Source organism: Empidonax traillii, unplaced genomic scaffold (assembly GCF_003031625.1).
Source record: "Empidonax traillii isolate 1590-97213 ecotype Southwest subspecies unplaced genomic scaffold, ASM303162v1 scaffold4:size3804566, whole genome shotgun sequence".
In the NCBI taxonomy this organism is placed as follows: domain Eukaryota; kingdom Metazoa; phylum Chordata; class Aves; order Passeriformes; family Tyrannidae; genus Empidonax; species Empidonax traillii.
In genome coordinates this window covers 3129298-3145745 of record NW_020955197.1, presented here as the reverse complement: position 1 = coordinate 3145745, position 16448 = coordinate 3129298, and the positions used below count along the sequence as shown (strand labels likewise).

The window sequence follows — 16448 nt, the reverse complement described above, 5'->3', positions numbered from 1 at the left end:
GTAGCCTCTTACAGACTCTGACATTGGCAGTCATTAACAACATGCACTCCAAGACAGTTTTAATTACAAGACCATGTACTCTTTTTGCAGATGACTGTTATTTCATAAATCACATTCTTTTTGCTTCATTTTTTGAAATGCAGCTCCATTTACCTGACATGGGTAAAGCCCTAGTTTTTAAAGATATTTTATGAAACTAATTTCTACTGCATCTGAGTGTTTCAAACTTGGCTTCACTTAACCCACATAAGTAAATTATGTTTTTACTTAAATTGTGAACTGCAATAAAGGGAAAGCAGTTTTAATAATCTTGGATGCACAATTGAAAATAATGAAGACCTGCCTCTTAACACATCCGATATTCTTCAGCACCTTGTGAAGGCAATTTCCATCTATTTCAGATCTAACTATTCACACTTCATATTTCTGAAAACTGAATTCAAGAACTTTGCTGGACATTAATAGAATCATAGAATCATAACATGGTTTGGATTGGAAGGGATCTTAAAGATGATCTCATTTCAACCCCTCTGCCATGAGCAGGGAACCTTCCCCTAGACCAGGCTGCTCAAAGCCTTGTCCAACCTGGCCATTCAACAAGCATGCATATTAGTATTTTTAGGAGTTGGCATTATTGTAGATCACAGAAGTCTGTAGAGACACCAGAACTCCACAGTTCTACATGCAAGCAGAAGATAAAAGCCCAGCTTCCAGCAAAAGGCTATTTACCACACACTACCTCTGGTTCCTCTTCACTGCTGATATTTGGAATTTTGGGGTCAGTCCTCTAATGAGACTTAGAACTTCCCCTTTCAAACTGCTGCCTTTGTAACATGAAGAGCTTCAAATCTATAGTCAATAATTCTTTGTGGGTCAAGCATCTCCAAAACCACTATATCCTCATCCCTTGTTTTGATAAACTTCGCCTTCTTTAATCCTTCTCTGGATCTGTAATTACAAAGGGCTGTATCAAGATCACAGACACAGCACTTTTTAGCTGTACTGCTCACATGAGCTACATTCTACTGGTTTATTTTTGTTGTTGTTTGGTGTTTGGGTTGGCGTTTTTTTTGGGTGGTAGGGTTTGGTGGGTACTGCAAGAGATGGAGAATGATAGTGAACCAAATTAAGACCCCAACAAAAAACACTGACTAGTTTTAACATGAGTCAGTCCTAACCAGGTTCATTTTAAAATTTAACAGTACTTGCAAAGAGAGATGGTATGAACTTGAAATAAGAGGATAGGATTGTTTACATCAATACAGTATCAAAAAAATGTTCATAAAATGATTCCTAGCCCTGAATTCTGTGCTCCAGATAACAGAGCTGATAGGCTAGACCATAATCATAGCACTGTTATATGGCATCCCAAATGTCCCCTCAAAAGACAGACATCTAAGTGTTACTTTTTTCTAACATGGGAAATACAGGGAAAATAGTCTCAATACAAGATGCTCAAAATAATCAAGCATTATTTCTGAAATGTAAACAGACTATAGTCTCTCTCACCTTCTGCATTGAAGAATAAAAATATTTCACTTATTCCTTCCTTAGCTTTTGCAGAAAACATTGAACAAGTTCCCCAGAGGTGGTAGATGTCCCATCCCTGAAAACATTCAAGGTCAGGCTGAATGGGTGTCTGAGCAACTTGATCTTGTTTGAAGATGTCCCTGCTTGTTGCAGGCCTTTAAAGGTCCCTTCCTACCCAAACTATTCTATGAAATCCATTGAGAGCAAAAATATCTGGTTGCTGCTTTGGGTCATAATGGAGAGAACAGCTGAGAGCAATCTTGATGAAAAATGTTTCTCTCATGTAGGCCTGCCCATGGCTCTAGTTTACTGCATTTGGCCATCAGTCACGACTGGGAACTAAGAGGGGATGAGACATGTCAGTTGCACACACGGTATGTGGCATATTTCAGTTATCCTTGGGACAGGAACATCTCACAATCATCCTGTGCAGACCAAAACAGGAGAAATCTGGAGGGCTCTTCAAGGGAGCAAGGCTGAAATGAAACTCAAGGTGCTTCTTTCTGCGACAGCGCAAAGGTGTTGGCACTGCTTGTCGTGGTCGGTGTTTTACTGTGGGCCAATGCAACACAGTTCTCATGTATTTCCGAAGACTGAAACATCTGGCATGAAAAATTATATTGCAAGCCTTTTCTGTTTCCACATTCCTGGGTGATCAAAAGGGAAAGCCCGGAGTAGAAGCGCCACTTTCCCTGTGAGATCCACCAGCACCCGAGCAACAGGCCCAGGTCTCGATGCCGGCACCCGCCCGCTCTGTGTCAGCGTTGCCCAGAGCTCGCCGCTTCCCTCGTAGCTTTATTCCATCAGCTGCTCAAAGACACTTCCCGGGAGAGCCGCGCTGTGCACGCAGAGCCCCGGCGTGCCCGGCCCGGGGCGGAGGGACCACTCCGCTTCCGGGTTCCCCGCCGCGCCCGCGGCGTGACGTCACCGCGCGCGGACCCCGGAAGTAGCGCCAGCGGGAGGCGGGCGGCGCCGCGCGCGGCGCTGGGCCCGGAGCGGGCGCGCGCCCCTCCCGCCGGGACGGGCCAGGGACGGGCGGGGCCCGCAGGTACGTGCGGGGCCCATAGAGTCGGGATGGGATGGGACGGGACGGGACGGGCGGAGGGAGGGGGTGGCTGCCCGGCCTGCGAGCTGCCAGCGGCCCCGTGGCGGGGGAGGTGGGGCGGCGGCGCCCGGCCGCCCCTCGCAGCCCTGCCCGTGGATGGATACGCCGGGCCTGCGGGCCTCCGGTGTACTCGGCGTCAAGCCCGGAGCGGCGGCCGGGCTGGAGCGGGGTGGTGGCGGCTGCTTGAGGTCGGGCTCCAGAGCGCCGCGGGAGCGGGTGTGAGCAGTAAGTAGCCGGGAGTGAGGAGTATCCCGGTGCCCGTGTCAGTGCAGGGGCAGCACGCCCGCTGTGTCACCGCCCAGGACCGGCCCCGCCGTAGTTCCACGTGTTGGCACCTTCTCAGCTGCTTCCCGGTGTCACGGGTGTCGCATGGACCAGAAACAGGGAATAACAGTTACCATTTCTAGTTTTCCAAATAGTCTAAAGCTTTTGTTCTTCGGACTGTATACTCACAGTCATTGCTGCAGTTTTTGGTGCTTTCGGCTGCTTTTGTGAAACAAGACTTGTCAGTTTTCTCTGGTACCTAACGCGAGCTTCCTGTACAGTCATAAATGAGAAAAAGTCACTGCTTGACTCCTGACTTTATATATCTGGGCTTGAGTAGTAATTAATTTCAAATCTTGCTCTCCTAATCAGATGGGATTGAAAACTTCCTTTTTGGACTTAAGTTTGTTGTAGTTGTCCTGGCAACTTAAAAAATTGCATGAAATATTTGTCATTTCTGAGTTATCCAGATATAGGCAAATAATTTTCCATTTTAAATTGTTACTTTTACGTGTTTTTGGATTGACAATTAGATAACTCAATATCTGTAGTGCTAAAGCAGGAGATGATGTTCTATAGTGCCTTTTCAAAACCGGCTCACTTTCCTTTTTAAGGGATTGTTGCCTTTTTCTAAGAGAGAGTGAACCACTGTCTTCCAGATAGCTAACTTTTAACTGTGGTGTTACATGACCCAAACTGCTCAGAACCAGCTTGTCAAGTCTTTACGAATTGTATCTTCCACTTTACACTATTTCTGCATGAAGTTTTTGCTAGGGCAGTAAGCTTGAGTGAGTAGGTCACAGGACAATAATTGGCAAAAGCAGTTTTACCGGCAGCAATTACAAAGCTAACTGGATATCTTTGATCTTAACAGTGCAGTGATTTGGTGACAGTAAAGAGTGGGATGTTGACAATATTTGCCTTCTAAGAACCATAATACCAGTAGTACAGCAAAAAAGTGGTGTTCTTTTAGTAATTGCTAGTATTTTCTTGGAATCCTTAATTGAGACTGTGGGTTAAAGAGAGTGGCAGCATGTACTGCTACCAGTGACAAAGCAGCCTCATGACAGCATGTTGTTTAAATGTAGGAACAAATAAAAGAGCTCTGTGTAGGGAAAACTAAAGTCGTAGCAATTGAAGATACTCAGCAGCTTGGAATGTGTCATAGAATGCTACTGATGTTTAAATACGTCATGTCTTTATATGGTCCTCTGGGTTTGGAATTGAACAGATTTGGTCTTTTGAGTGTTTCAGATATTATTAAACTTTCTTTGAAAAGAAAAAAAAAATTCTTTGCTCACAAGAGTACTGATCTTCAGATGGGAAGCTCCAGATAGAGCCTCCAAGTGATGACTGCTTCTGTGGCTGAAGCCACTGCCAGTACTTACTGTGTACCTGTCTGCTGGAGATCTGATATGCCTGCCACCCTTGATACAAGTCTGGGTGCTCCCCAGCCCACCTCTGTCAAAACATGCTGGGTTAAGACAGATGTAATATTTATTGTGTTCAAGATGACCTGACTTTTTGTCTGAAATAGGTTAGCAGATGTGGGTAGGCATACGAATAAGATGAAAACTTCCAGCAGGCCAACAGTACAGAGCAGCTGGAGGCGGAAAAGGGCATCATCATTTCAGAAGCACAGCACACACTCAGTGTGCTTTCTGCCTTAGTGAGATACCTTTAATTATTGGAGTTTTCTCACCAGTGCCTGGATTTTGTCTATTTTCTTGAGATGGCCTTCTCAGTGATTGTAGCCAATTATGGCTATATTTAAATCTGCAAGTTGACTTGGCTATGGTCTTTACTGAATTGCCTTTCATGTTCTAGTTAGCAAACGTTTGGGAGAGCTTCTCCTTATAATTACTCAGTGGGGATTTACCTTTTAATCTGCCTTCTTTTAAGTTCACAACCTTTTTTTTTTTTTTTTTTTCCCTGAAGACTCAGCACTGACTTTGGAGGTTTTGCCCATTCCAGGCTCTATAGAAAAAGTTCTGAATACAACTCTGTTGCTGTTACTTTGAATTTGACCCACTGTTCCTTTGGGGAACAATGTGCTGTTGTGACTGAGGAGTTTTTTAGATTTACAATAGATTACTGGAATTCTTTGAAGTAAAGCATACATACAAAGAATGAATGGATATCTTTTTTTTAATTTTTTTTCCACTCACTCACTGAAACAAGTTGTTTAACAGTGGACATGAAAACATCCTCTTAGAAAATTTAATGCTGCCCTATTAATTTTTTGGTACCTTAGAAGGATTTTTTTTCTCTATATGAGTCCGATTGTACATATATCTACTTAGCCTGTGGATCAGTTTCAGAGATTTGCACTGAGTGGAATTCCTGAGGTACAATTTAATGGATTTAAAATTGTTATTTTTCATGGTCATTTTTCAATGTTTTATGTGTTGTAGTTAGAATGTGCGTTGAAAGGAATGCTTTTGAAATAAAGGCTCTGGAGTGAGGACTTTGAGAACTTAATGTTTAACTACTCACAGCATTCCTTACACTGTTCTTGTAATGTGACTGAGTTTTATTGGAAGGTGGAAAGACGGAGTGTTCAGTTTTGTATCATCCTTGCCTTTCTGCTCAGCTCACCATCAGATACTTACTAATACCAATTTTAGTAATGATTTTTGTTTTATAACTGACTATTTCTAGGAATTAGACTGGGACCACAAGTTACTTGCCTCCAACTACAGACTCATTGGCATGAGTGCCATCATAAGTAGTACTGATAGGACAAAGAGGAATGATTCTAAACTGAAAGAAGGCAGGTTTAGGTTAGATATTAGGAAGAAATTTTTTTACAGTGAGGGTGCTAAGACATGAGAGGAGGTTGATCAGAGAAGCTATGAGTGTTCCATCCCTGGAACTGAAAAGCCAGGCTGGATGGTGTTTTGGGCAGACTGGTGTAGTGGAAGTTATTGCTGTCCATGGCAGGGGCATTGGACTAGATGAACTTTAAGCTCCCTCAAAACCCAAATGGTTCTGTAAGAAATAACCTAGGACTGGAGCGGGTAATTGGAGAATCTAGAAGTAGGAGAAGGGCTGAAAGTGTTGTATGGACTTGAGCAAATCTGAGTCACCTTTTATTGGACTGACTGTGGTGAAGCCTCTTTACCAGTTTCCTGAGCAGTCTGCGCTGTGAGTTAATTATTAATGATACTGATGGTGAGAATGGTGTCCTGCTCTGTGGTTTACTGAAATCTTCATGTAACTGCTTTTATTTCTGTTACACTGTCCTGAAGAGGATCTGCCTCCAGCTTGGTGGAACCTCTCTGGTACTGCAGTTTGTATTCTATTGAGTGTGTATCCAAAGGAGAAAGATAAACTCTTCTTACCAGGCTAATTTTAGGTGTTTCTGCTACTGTAGTTTCTGTACATTGCCAGGTTCCTGTTGGCCAGCAGAAATTGAAGGGGACCAATTCTGTGCCAAGTCTGCTGTATAGACATTTGAATATTCTAGGTATTGATTTTTAATATTTAGGTGAAATAAGTAGTGTCTTAGCAAACATAGTATTAGCTGAATAATATTTGGTGTGGCGGTTAATTTAGAAAACTCTTTTGTCAGCAAACAGAGTTTATTCTCAGTGTCATGGTTAAACATCAGTTGGCAACTAAGTACCATGCAGCTTATTGCTTATTGCCCTCCACTTTGCCCCTGCCCCAGTGGGATGGGGAGTGAATCGGAAAAAAGGATATCCAGCTTGTGGGTTGAGGTAAGAACAATTTGATAGGTGAAAGAAAGCAAAATATAATAATACTCATGATAATAGTAATTTTAATGAAGAGACAGAGAGAAACGAAACTCAAGCCCATGGCTTGGACAGGGGCACTCTGTGCTGGGTTAAGAACTGGCTGGATGGCCAGGCCCAGAGGGTGCTGGTGAAAGGTGCTGCATCCAGCTGGTGGCTGATCACTAGTGGTGTCCCCCAGGGATCAGTGCTGGGCCTGATTCTGTTTAATATCTTTGATATTGATGATCTGGATGAGGGTGTTGAGTCCACCATTAGCAAATTTGCACATGACGCTAAGCTGGGGGGGGAGCATCGATCAGCTGGCAGGCAGCAGGGCTCTGCAGAGGGACCTGGACAGAATGGAGAGTTGGGCTGATTCCAACAGGATGAGGTTCAACAAGGCCAAGTAACGAGTCCTTCACTTTGGCTACAACAACCCCCTGCAGCGCTGCAGGCTGGGCACTGAGTGGCTGGAGAGCAGCCAGGCAGAAAGGGACCAGGGGGTACTGGTTGACAGTGGCTGAACATGAGCCAACAGTGTGCCCAGGTGGCCAAGAAGGCCAGTGGCATCCTGGCCTGGATCAGGAACGGTGTGGCCAGCAGGAGCAGGGAAGTGATCCTTCCCCTGTACTCAGCACTGGTGAGGCCACACCTGGAGTGCTGTGTCCAGTTTCTGGGCCCCTCAGTTCAGGAAGGATATTGAGGTGCTGGAGCGGGTCCAGAGAAGAGCAACGAGGCTGGTGAAGGGACTTGAGCACAAGTCCTGTGAGGAGAGTCTGAGAGAGCTGGGGTTGTTTAGTCCGGAGAAGAGGAGGCTCAGGGGAGATCTCATCACTCTCTACAACTCCCTGAGAGGAGGTTGTAGCCAGGTGGGTTTTGATCTCTTCTCCCAGGCAGCTGTCGGTAAGATAAGAGGGCATGGTCTTAAGCTCTGCCAGGAGAGGTTTAGGTTAGGTATTAGGAAGAAATTCTTTACAGAGAGGGTAATCAGGCATTGAAGTGGGCTGCACTGGAAATTGATGGATTCTCTGTCCCTGGAGGTTTTTAAGATGAGACTGGATGTGGCACTAAGGGCTATGGTCTAGTAACCATAGTGGTAGTGGATCAAGGGTTGGAGTTAATGATCTCGGAGGTCCTTTCCAACCCGACTGATTCTGTGATTCTAAGACAGACAAGTGATGGCAGTACAACTGCTTACCATTTGCTACCATTACCCAGACTGTCCTTAAACAGTCATTGGCTCCTCTTTAGGGTAGCTCCTCCAGTTTATATGCTGGACACGATGTTCTGTGGTATAGAATGTCCATTAGGCCGGTTTGAGTCAGCTTTCCTGGCCATGCTCTCTTCCACCTTTTTGTGCGGCTCCTTGCTAGCAGAGTGTCAGCTACAGAAAATCTCTGGGTTTAGGGTGAGCACTATTCAACAGCAGCCAAACCATCAGTGTGTTATCAACATTGTTCTCATTCTGAATCCAAAACACAGCACTTTACCAACTACACTAAATCTAACCCAGCTTGAATGAGGACAGGCAAATGAAAGAAAATTTTCTTTATTGCATGTCTAAAAAGAGACATGATGGTTAAAAGAAGAATTAGCTTTATACATTGTCAGTTGTACTGCACATGCTGACTGGAAGCAGATTCATACCTGAGCACCAGTAATACTGAATGTTAATGTTTGTTTCATGGTGCATGTGCATTTAAAGTCAGGCCCATTGTTCAAGTTTTTGCATTTTTTAATGTTTATTATCGTTGGTAGTAAGGAAGTTTTCTGTTTACTGTCAATTTCAAGTCAAAGTTTAAAATATTCTTTTTGAGAGGGACATACTGAAAAATATTTTTGATTGTATTGAAAATATTCTTGATTACTCCTAAGCACCCTTAGGCACCTCTAAAGTGTAGATAAGAAATGTGAAATTTAATAGGAAGATAGTTTTGGAAATTGTGAAAGATTTCCCAAGACAGCTAGTCTGGATTTGTCTGAATTACAATAAAGTTGCCGTTTTATATTTGCAATTAAATCTTTTGAGATACTTATTTTGAATTCTCTGAACATTTCAGCTGCAATGTACATAACTCTGCTGGCCGATTGAGCTTTCTTCACCATGTCAGCTTTATGCAGTGTCAGTGATGAAAGCTCCTGGTGGGACGTGGGAAAAATGTATTCTCTGGTTTCTTGTCACCCCTTAACTGAAGTATATTTTGGCTTAGGAACAGGTGTAATGGACCTCGTTCTTGTTTTGTTTTAGGTGCATGAAGAGAGTTAGGTGGTTTATTGTACTTTGGAGCTGGTTTTTACTTCTGTGTCTTGGTTTTTGGAGTAGTAACTGCTTGTCTGAGAAGACGAACAAGGTAATTCCAGTTGATCATGTTATCAGAGTGCCAGGTGCTCTTCAAGTTGTCTTGAATATTGTGTTGAAGACCAAACCCAACACATAATGTAGTGGTTATAGTTTCTTTTGAAGTTTCTGCAAACTAGGCTTTACAAAGCCTTGAAATGCACATTTGAGTAGCTGTCATATTTTTGCACAGCATGATCAGCATACAATACACGCACGTCTCAGTCTCCTTGTTTAACTGAAGAAGATGCTAAATCATGTTCTTGCTTTGCATTCTTCCTTCTTGTCTTAGGCACAATGTACAGCCAATCTTGGAAGCATCTAGGTTTTTTTCCAACAAATTGGCATGTCATTCCTCTTGCAGAATATGTTTGTTACAATCCCATCTTAAGAAGTAAGATGTTAAGTGGACTACATTTAAATAAAAGCGCCACAATCAAAAAGAAAATGGGAAGTATTTTGAAAGGACATATATGTTAACAGGAAGTCTCAGTAGGGAAAGACTCATTATATAAAGACATTATTAAAATTTAGTGAAATGAAGGATAAATAGGTGTGGTCACACACCCAGTCTTTATCTATCTTGAATAATGGTCCTTGTACTCAAAGAATATCTCCCCACTGAAGCATATGATTCAATCTTGTGAAAAAAAATCTGAATGAAAAGAGAGTTGTGTGTCTGTATGTTGATAACTCCCGTGCTGCAACAGTGTATTAACATAGCTGTCAACCTCCAAGCCAAGGAGAAACATCTCAGAGCAAGCACAGCCATCAAAATCAACAAAACTACTATAAATGCAAACTTGTTGTATGATATATGCTAATCAATAAATCAAAATTTTTTGAGCTTTCTTAAGATTTTATTTTAAATATATTTTGGAATAGCAGTATTTGAAATTTAAAAAAATAAACTCTTTCCTACCACAGTGATCACTTACTGAGTCCTTCTTTGCTTTTTCTTGGCCGTGTTGACAAATCAGGCTGAAAAGTTTTCAGGCAGCAGATGTGTCACTGTTCTGTCACCAGATAATGAACGAAATAGAGAATTGATAAGTTAAAAGTGTACTCTTAACAAAAAAACAAACACGCACACACACACACACACACAGAAAAAAAAAAAAAAAGGAAGGCAATTTTAATTCAGATTAGGTCCCCATTTTGGTTAAACTCAGGATTCTCTGAGCTGGTTTGCCATGCATTGTGACAAACAGTTCTGTTAGGTGAAGGGACAGCATGGATAGTAGGTGGTACTGCTAAAGTTGCAAAGATGTGTTTGGGAGTATGTGCTTTGATTCTAAGACCTGGGGACAGGAATGGTATTTTTTCTGTGTTAGTTCTCTGTGAAACAGTGGGGTGCTTGTTATCTGTCTGGATGAAGTCGAATATAGCTTTCCCTTGGCTTGGATTTAACATTTCTCAGTGAAAGAAATTGTCCTCAATTTTTAGAAACTTTGAGCACGTTCTGATAATGGCAGCATGAAAGCTCCAGGTTATTTCACTTGGTGTTTTGTCCACTGTGATAATGAAACCTTTATTTCCAAAAAGAAGCAATAGATGCTTAACCACCTTGCTGTGTGAGATTTTGTATCTGTAGCAAACCCCAGCTAGTGTCTTGACTTGTACTTTCTTTATTAAGACATGATTTTCTGTTGTCAGTGAGTCAGAAACAGACAGTGACATTTTTGGCACACAGTACCATTTGTTCTCCATTGTTTCTCCATTGTTGCTATTTCTAAATAGGTTATAGCTCTTGAATTCTAGCATTACATTCAAGTGAATCATCCCACCAACTTCACTAATATCAAATAGGTTGAATGTACGTTCCTGCAGAAGAGCTGTAAGTTCTTCTTCATTATCTTCCCAACATAATTCTTTGGGCAATTAAAGATTTTTAAAATTTTTTTTCTCTTCATTCTTTGTTCTGTTAGTCCTATTTTCCTTGTCTTTCTTTCTAGTGAGTGTTTAAGTAGTCATAAAAATTAGGATAACTCCCTAAGGAATAATTATGAGAGGACTACACCAAAATAACCAGAAGCTTGAATTTTTACCTACGTGAGGTTGTTAGTTGAAGGAGGAGGGGAGGAACAGAAATATGCTGAGATGGGAAGTCCAGTTCCTTAAGGATATCAGCTTATACCTGCATTTTCTTGTGATGAGAGATAAAACTATTGCCTGGTTTGTTTCAGACAGACGCTGAATTTTTCAAAGCTAATAGTGCATTCCTTTAGAGAAGCTGAGATTTTGCCTACCCAGTGATGTCCAGAGAAAATATTTTTAAGAACAAAGTTCAGAAAATTCCAGAGAATCGTGATCTTTAGAGGTTACTACTAACAGGAATACAAGGAAGTTCACCACTCCTGCACAAATAAAGCTATATAGCTTTCTAGAAAAGAAGCACGATGCAGATAATATAGTATTTTTTCTTTGCTTGTTCTTAAGTTCATTTATCTGCTCTTCTATAGCAGTATAGGCCAGGAGATAACTAAATTTTAAGTTTTGCTTTACATCAAATGGTGGTAGATATACCTCCCCCACCTGAAATTTGTTGGTCAAATGTTGGGAGTGGAGCCTGCAGAAATTGTGGAGTAACTACTGTTGCGTATTTTCAAAATTTGACAACTTGCGAAGCAGCTTGTTCTGATAACACCTTTTTCAGGTGTTTTGATCTCCAAAGATGTGGATAGATCTATATTGTACTGTACACATGGTGATATGGTTTCTCTGTGTTTTGGATAAGAAACAAGATAGTTCATAAAGTCTACTTTTGGGTCAGGTATCAACTTCAGTTTTAGTATCTAAGAATCTGAAGTGATTCTACCTGTACAAGATTTGCTGCACTTTTTTTGTTGTTTTTTGTTGTTTGGACATGCCTACCAGCACCATAGAATAACTGACTGTGCTTGTTCCACCACACGACTGTGGTTAGAGTGACCGGGGCAGTGGACAACAGGGAGTGTGGTCTAAGGAAAGTGCTCAAGGCCTTTATAATTATTTTATTTATTTTGAATTTTATTGTTATGGTTTTATTATATTGTTCTATGATGGCAGGGTGAATGAAAGCAGAGGACTGGAGCAGTGTGGACGAGAGGAGGTTTGGGACAAGGAGTTGAGTTGTCAGCATCTCTGTGAAAGGTCTTGAATGAAGGGACGAATGAGGACAGCTCGGGGAGGGAATGGAATGGCTGCAGAAGCTCTCAGGGTCAAATGAGGTCAAGTGAAACTAGAAGCTTGTGAAGGAAATAGGAGAGATGATTGAGAGGCACTAAAGTATGGGAGAGGAGAACTGAGGCTGGGAGAAACATTGGAGTCATACTTAAGGCTCAAGGGAGGAAGGTCAGACAAAATACTGAATTGCTCCTTAAGTGAGCACCTTCATTCAATGCAATGACAAAGGCAGAAGTGCAGTTGAAGAAACCCAGATGTGATCATACCTTCTATACTGGATTTGTGTGTCAAGGTTTTTGTAGTGGAGGGGCTTCAGGTGTGGCTTATGTGAGAAGCTGCCAGAAGCTTCCTACATGTCCAGTAGAGCCAGTGCCAGCCAGCTCCAAGGTTGACCTGCTGCTGGCCAAGGCTGTACCCTTACAACCCACGGCGATTCACAGTGGAGCAGGAGAGTGCCCAAAGGAGGCTGTGATACTAAGGGAAGCCTCTGCTGAAAGAGGCTTCTGGCAGCACCTGTGGAGAGAGAAGGCCATGCTGGAGAAGGTTTTCTGGCAGGACTTGTGATGCTGTGGGGGAGCCACAATGGAGTGGTCTGTTCGTGAAGGAGTGCATCCCATTGAAGGGACCCACGCTAGAGCAGTTCATGAAGAACTGCAGCCTGTGGGAAGGACCTGTGTTTGAGAAGTTTGAGAAGCACTGTGTCCCATGGGAGTCCTCCCATGCTAGGAGAAGAAGGTGAGGAGTCCTCCCCCAGAGCAGAAAGGAGTGGCAGAAATAGTGAGTCTTGAACTACCCACAGGCCCCATTCCCCTGGACCTGTGGGAGGAGGAGACAGGAAATTTGGGAGAGGAGTTGAACCTGGGGAGAAGGGAAGGGTGGGGGGAAGGTGTCTTAAGATTTTGTTTTATTTCTAAATATCCTACTCTGACTTACTCTAATTGGCAATATATTAAATTAATCTCCCCAAGTTGAGTCTCTTTTGCTCCAACTGTAATTGCTGAGTGATTTCTCCCTGTACTTTCATGTCGAGTCTTTAGTTATATTTTCTCTCCTCCATTCAGGAAGGGAGTGGTACAGTAGTTGTGGTGGGTACCTGGCATCTGCCCAGGGTCAACTCACCACATCTTTGCTTTGTTAAGGTCACGATACCAGTGCCATAGAAAGTACATTTATTAATTTTACAGAGAGTACTAGGCTGGGAGATGATTTATGTTCTGTGAAGAATAAATTTATATTTTAAAATGGTTAGAAAAATTAAAGAAATAACATAAAAGGGATAATACCATTTAGAATTAAAAATGAAAAGGATCGTGCTTAGATTAAATCCTTCTCTACGTAAATACAAAATAACAATAATTGTAGAAAAAAGAATCCGAAATTTTTAGGTGAGTCATAACATGAACATGTGTCAATAGCACTGTGCAGTTGCAATAAGGATAGTCATTCTCCTGGGATATATGGTTAGAAGGGACATATTTCAACTGTCCCACTCTAATAATTCCACTCTACTTTTTTTGGTCTTCATTTATTTTGTGCTTTACATGTAAGAAATGGTTTGAGCGCATGGGAGAATCTTCCAGGGCAAAGTAATAGAAGAATGTTCAGAAGTCTGGAAGAAAATGTGCCAATATGGACAGGAAAAAAGTAGTTTTCTGAGTCTACAACAGACCAATAAAGATGTAAAAGCAGTCTCCAGGTGTGGGATGAGATGTTACAGAGTGAAAGGGCATAAACTTTGTATTGTGTTGGAAAGTAAAGTACTGTGGCAGAACTTCTGGAAAGGATAGTTTGACGTTGGATTTGATTTCTGTTTACAGCCAAAATACTCATACAGTGGCAATGAGGGTTGTTTAATTGTCAGTAATACTGATGGATGTGGTTTCTCTGTAGTTGCTAGAGAGTGTGCTCTAATGAGTCAGCTTGCACAAAGATGAGAACATGAACTTTGATGTGGGAGACTTCCTCTTCCTTGCCTTCAACTGGACCACAGCCAGGGAAAGCTACGCAAAAGGCAGGAGGTCTGACAGTGTTGATGTCCACTGGGATGCTAAATAAGGTTCTCTAGTAAGGTGAATTTATCTTTAGGGAGGTTGTGGATATTCATCATAGGTTTTTTGGTGGGTATTTTTTTGTGTTTTTTTTTTTTTTTTTTTTTTTTAAAGAATTTAGCCAAGACCATACTGGACAGAAACTTAGATATAGATGATACTACCTTGGAGAAGTAGGAGAGAGCAAGGCAACTTGTTTCGTCTTTATTTTCTCCACATTTTTTTTATGAGAGACTGGAGTTTGATGCACAAGTGCTGAAATAAATTTGTGCAGTCTGAATTTGGATATTTTGTGGTACCTGTTGATTGGGCATTGTTTTGGTATTGTGTCTTTGGATGAGGAAGGCCCGCATATTAAGTGTATGCTATCATGTATGGAAACATACTATATAAGATTTTATTCATCTGCAGGGTGATTTTAACCAGCTTGAAGGTGTTTTAGTATGTTTAAAATTTTGAGTGGTTGTCAATAGAATGAGTAATATCATGTGTTGTCAACCTTCACAAATTTGTCATGGCTGTGGCCCTGATGGTTTTGACAGTTTCATGATGATAAATTTTGGCTGTTTCATGCAAATTGAATCAGAAAGGAATTCCTAAGAACACAAAGCTGAAACCCGTGAGACCATTAGCTCTTAATTCTTGCTCAACCACACACAGCTCATAATGATTTCTCATATCTCATGTTACAAGCTGTTCATTGCAATTGTAGGAGGTAACTAACATGTGTAAGTATATACACATGCACTTTCTGCATATTCATTTGTTGTGTACTTTTGATTTATCTCCACTGAATGGTGGGGTGGTTGAGATTGGCAGGGACCTCTGGAAATAGTCTAGTCCAACCCCAGTGCTCAGTATTACCTACAGCAGATTACTTTGTGGCAATGTTCAGTAAGTTTTGAGTATCTCCAAGGACAAAGACTGAATCCTCTCTGGGACCTGTTCCAGTGTTTGACCCCCCCCCCCCCCCTTGGAGTAAGGAAGTTTCTCCTTGTGTTCAGATGTCAGGTTTGTGCCCATTGTATGTTAACTTCTTAGTGGGCAGAAATGGGAAGACTGGCTCAGTGTCTCTCCTTCCCTCAGGCATTTAATATAATGATAAGACTCCTCCCACTGCACCCTGAGTCTTCTCCATGATGAATAGTCCCAGCTCTCTCAGCCTTTGCTCAGGTATCAGATGCTTCAAACCCTTAAATGTCTTTGCAGCCCTTTGCTGGTCTCACTCCAGTGTGTCTGTGTCATACAGGGGAGTCTGGAACTAGTGCAGCATTTCAGATATGTTTCAGCAGTGTAGAGTAGAGAAGGATCATGTCCCTCAATCTGCAGGCAGTACTTTTCCTAAAGCAGCCCAGGGTGTAGTTGAAAGAATCTTCACTGTTTGTTTCTTCATATGCCATTTTAAAATTCAGAGCAACATTAGATATGTAGTCTGGGAAATATTTCCTGCTTTGTTCTAAATTTTGGATTTTTCCATTTCCAAGCTTTATTAGCTTGAAATAATATTAATTATATTTTGTGTTGTTTTAGAAACAGAGATAGAAAAGGTATATTCATTGAAATGGAGATATTTGCTTCAGCTGATTCTTGCAAGATTAAGGAATATTTTGAGGCTGAGCAGTTTTTAGGTATCAATTTAATTTGGTATTTGCTTTCCATTTAGTTTGTACCTTATTCCCACACTAGTTAAACAACCTGACTGGTTGAGACATATTTTACCAGAATTTTAAAAGTGGTATTTCTCTGCTATACTTGTCTTGGTTTTAAAGCACTTGAGCCCTAATTTCAAATAACTTTCCATGTTGAGTTCATGCTGTTTAAGGTTTTGGGTTGGTTTAGTTTTGGTTGTCTCCAAGGGCAGGGTTCTATCTCCTGTCTCTTTTCCCACTATTTTATTTTTTGGATCTTTGTCAGATTTTTTGTGCCACCTTCCAAATTTGTACAAATTCTGCTAAACTTCATTTATGCCAAGAAAGTACATATTTTGTCTAGCATTGCTGATCTTTTACTAACAAGATTTGGATTTTTGTTGCTGTTTGGTTGGTTTTGTGTGTGTGTGTGTGGGGGGGGTTTGTGTGTGTCTTTTTGTTGTTGTTACTTTTTTTTTTTTTTTTTTTTTTTTTTTTTTTTTTTTTTTTTTTTTTTTTTTTTTTTTTTTTTTTTTTTTTTTTTTTTTTTTTTTTTTTTTTTTTTTTTTTTTTTTTTTTTTTTTTTTTTTTTTTTTTTTTTTTTTTTTTTTTTTTTTTTTTTTTTTTTTT

The 16448-nt window shown here is 41.2% G+C and overlaps 1 protein-coding gene across 4 annotated transcripts in view; it reads left to right on the top strand.

Moving 5' to 3' along the window:
* Positions 1–2520: 2520 nt before the first annotated feature.
* Positions 2521–16448, top strand: part of FAM172A (family with sequence similarity 172 member A) — a 265625-nt gene continuing 251697 nt past the window's right edge. For 2 of the 4 annotated variants that reach the window (XM_027878104.1, XM_027878131.1), the window contains exon 1: positions 14983–15084. The gene's annotated coding sequence lies outside the window, so the exon portion shown is untranslated. Of the gene's footprint in view, positions 2569–14357; positions 14379–14982; positions 15085–16448 lie in introns of those variants that run through there. The other 2 variants (XM_027878113.1, XM_027878123.1) reach the window with 2 other exon arrangements.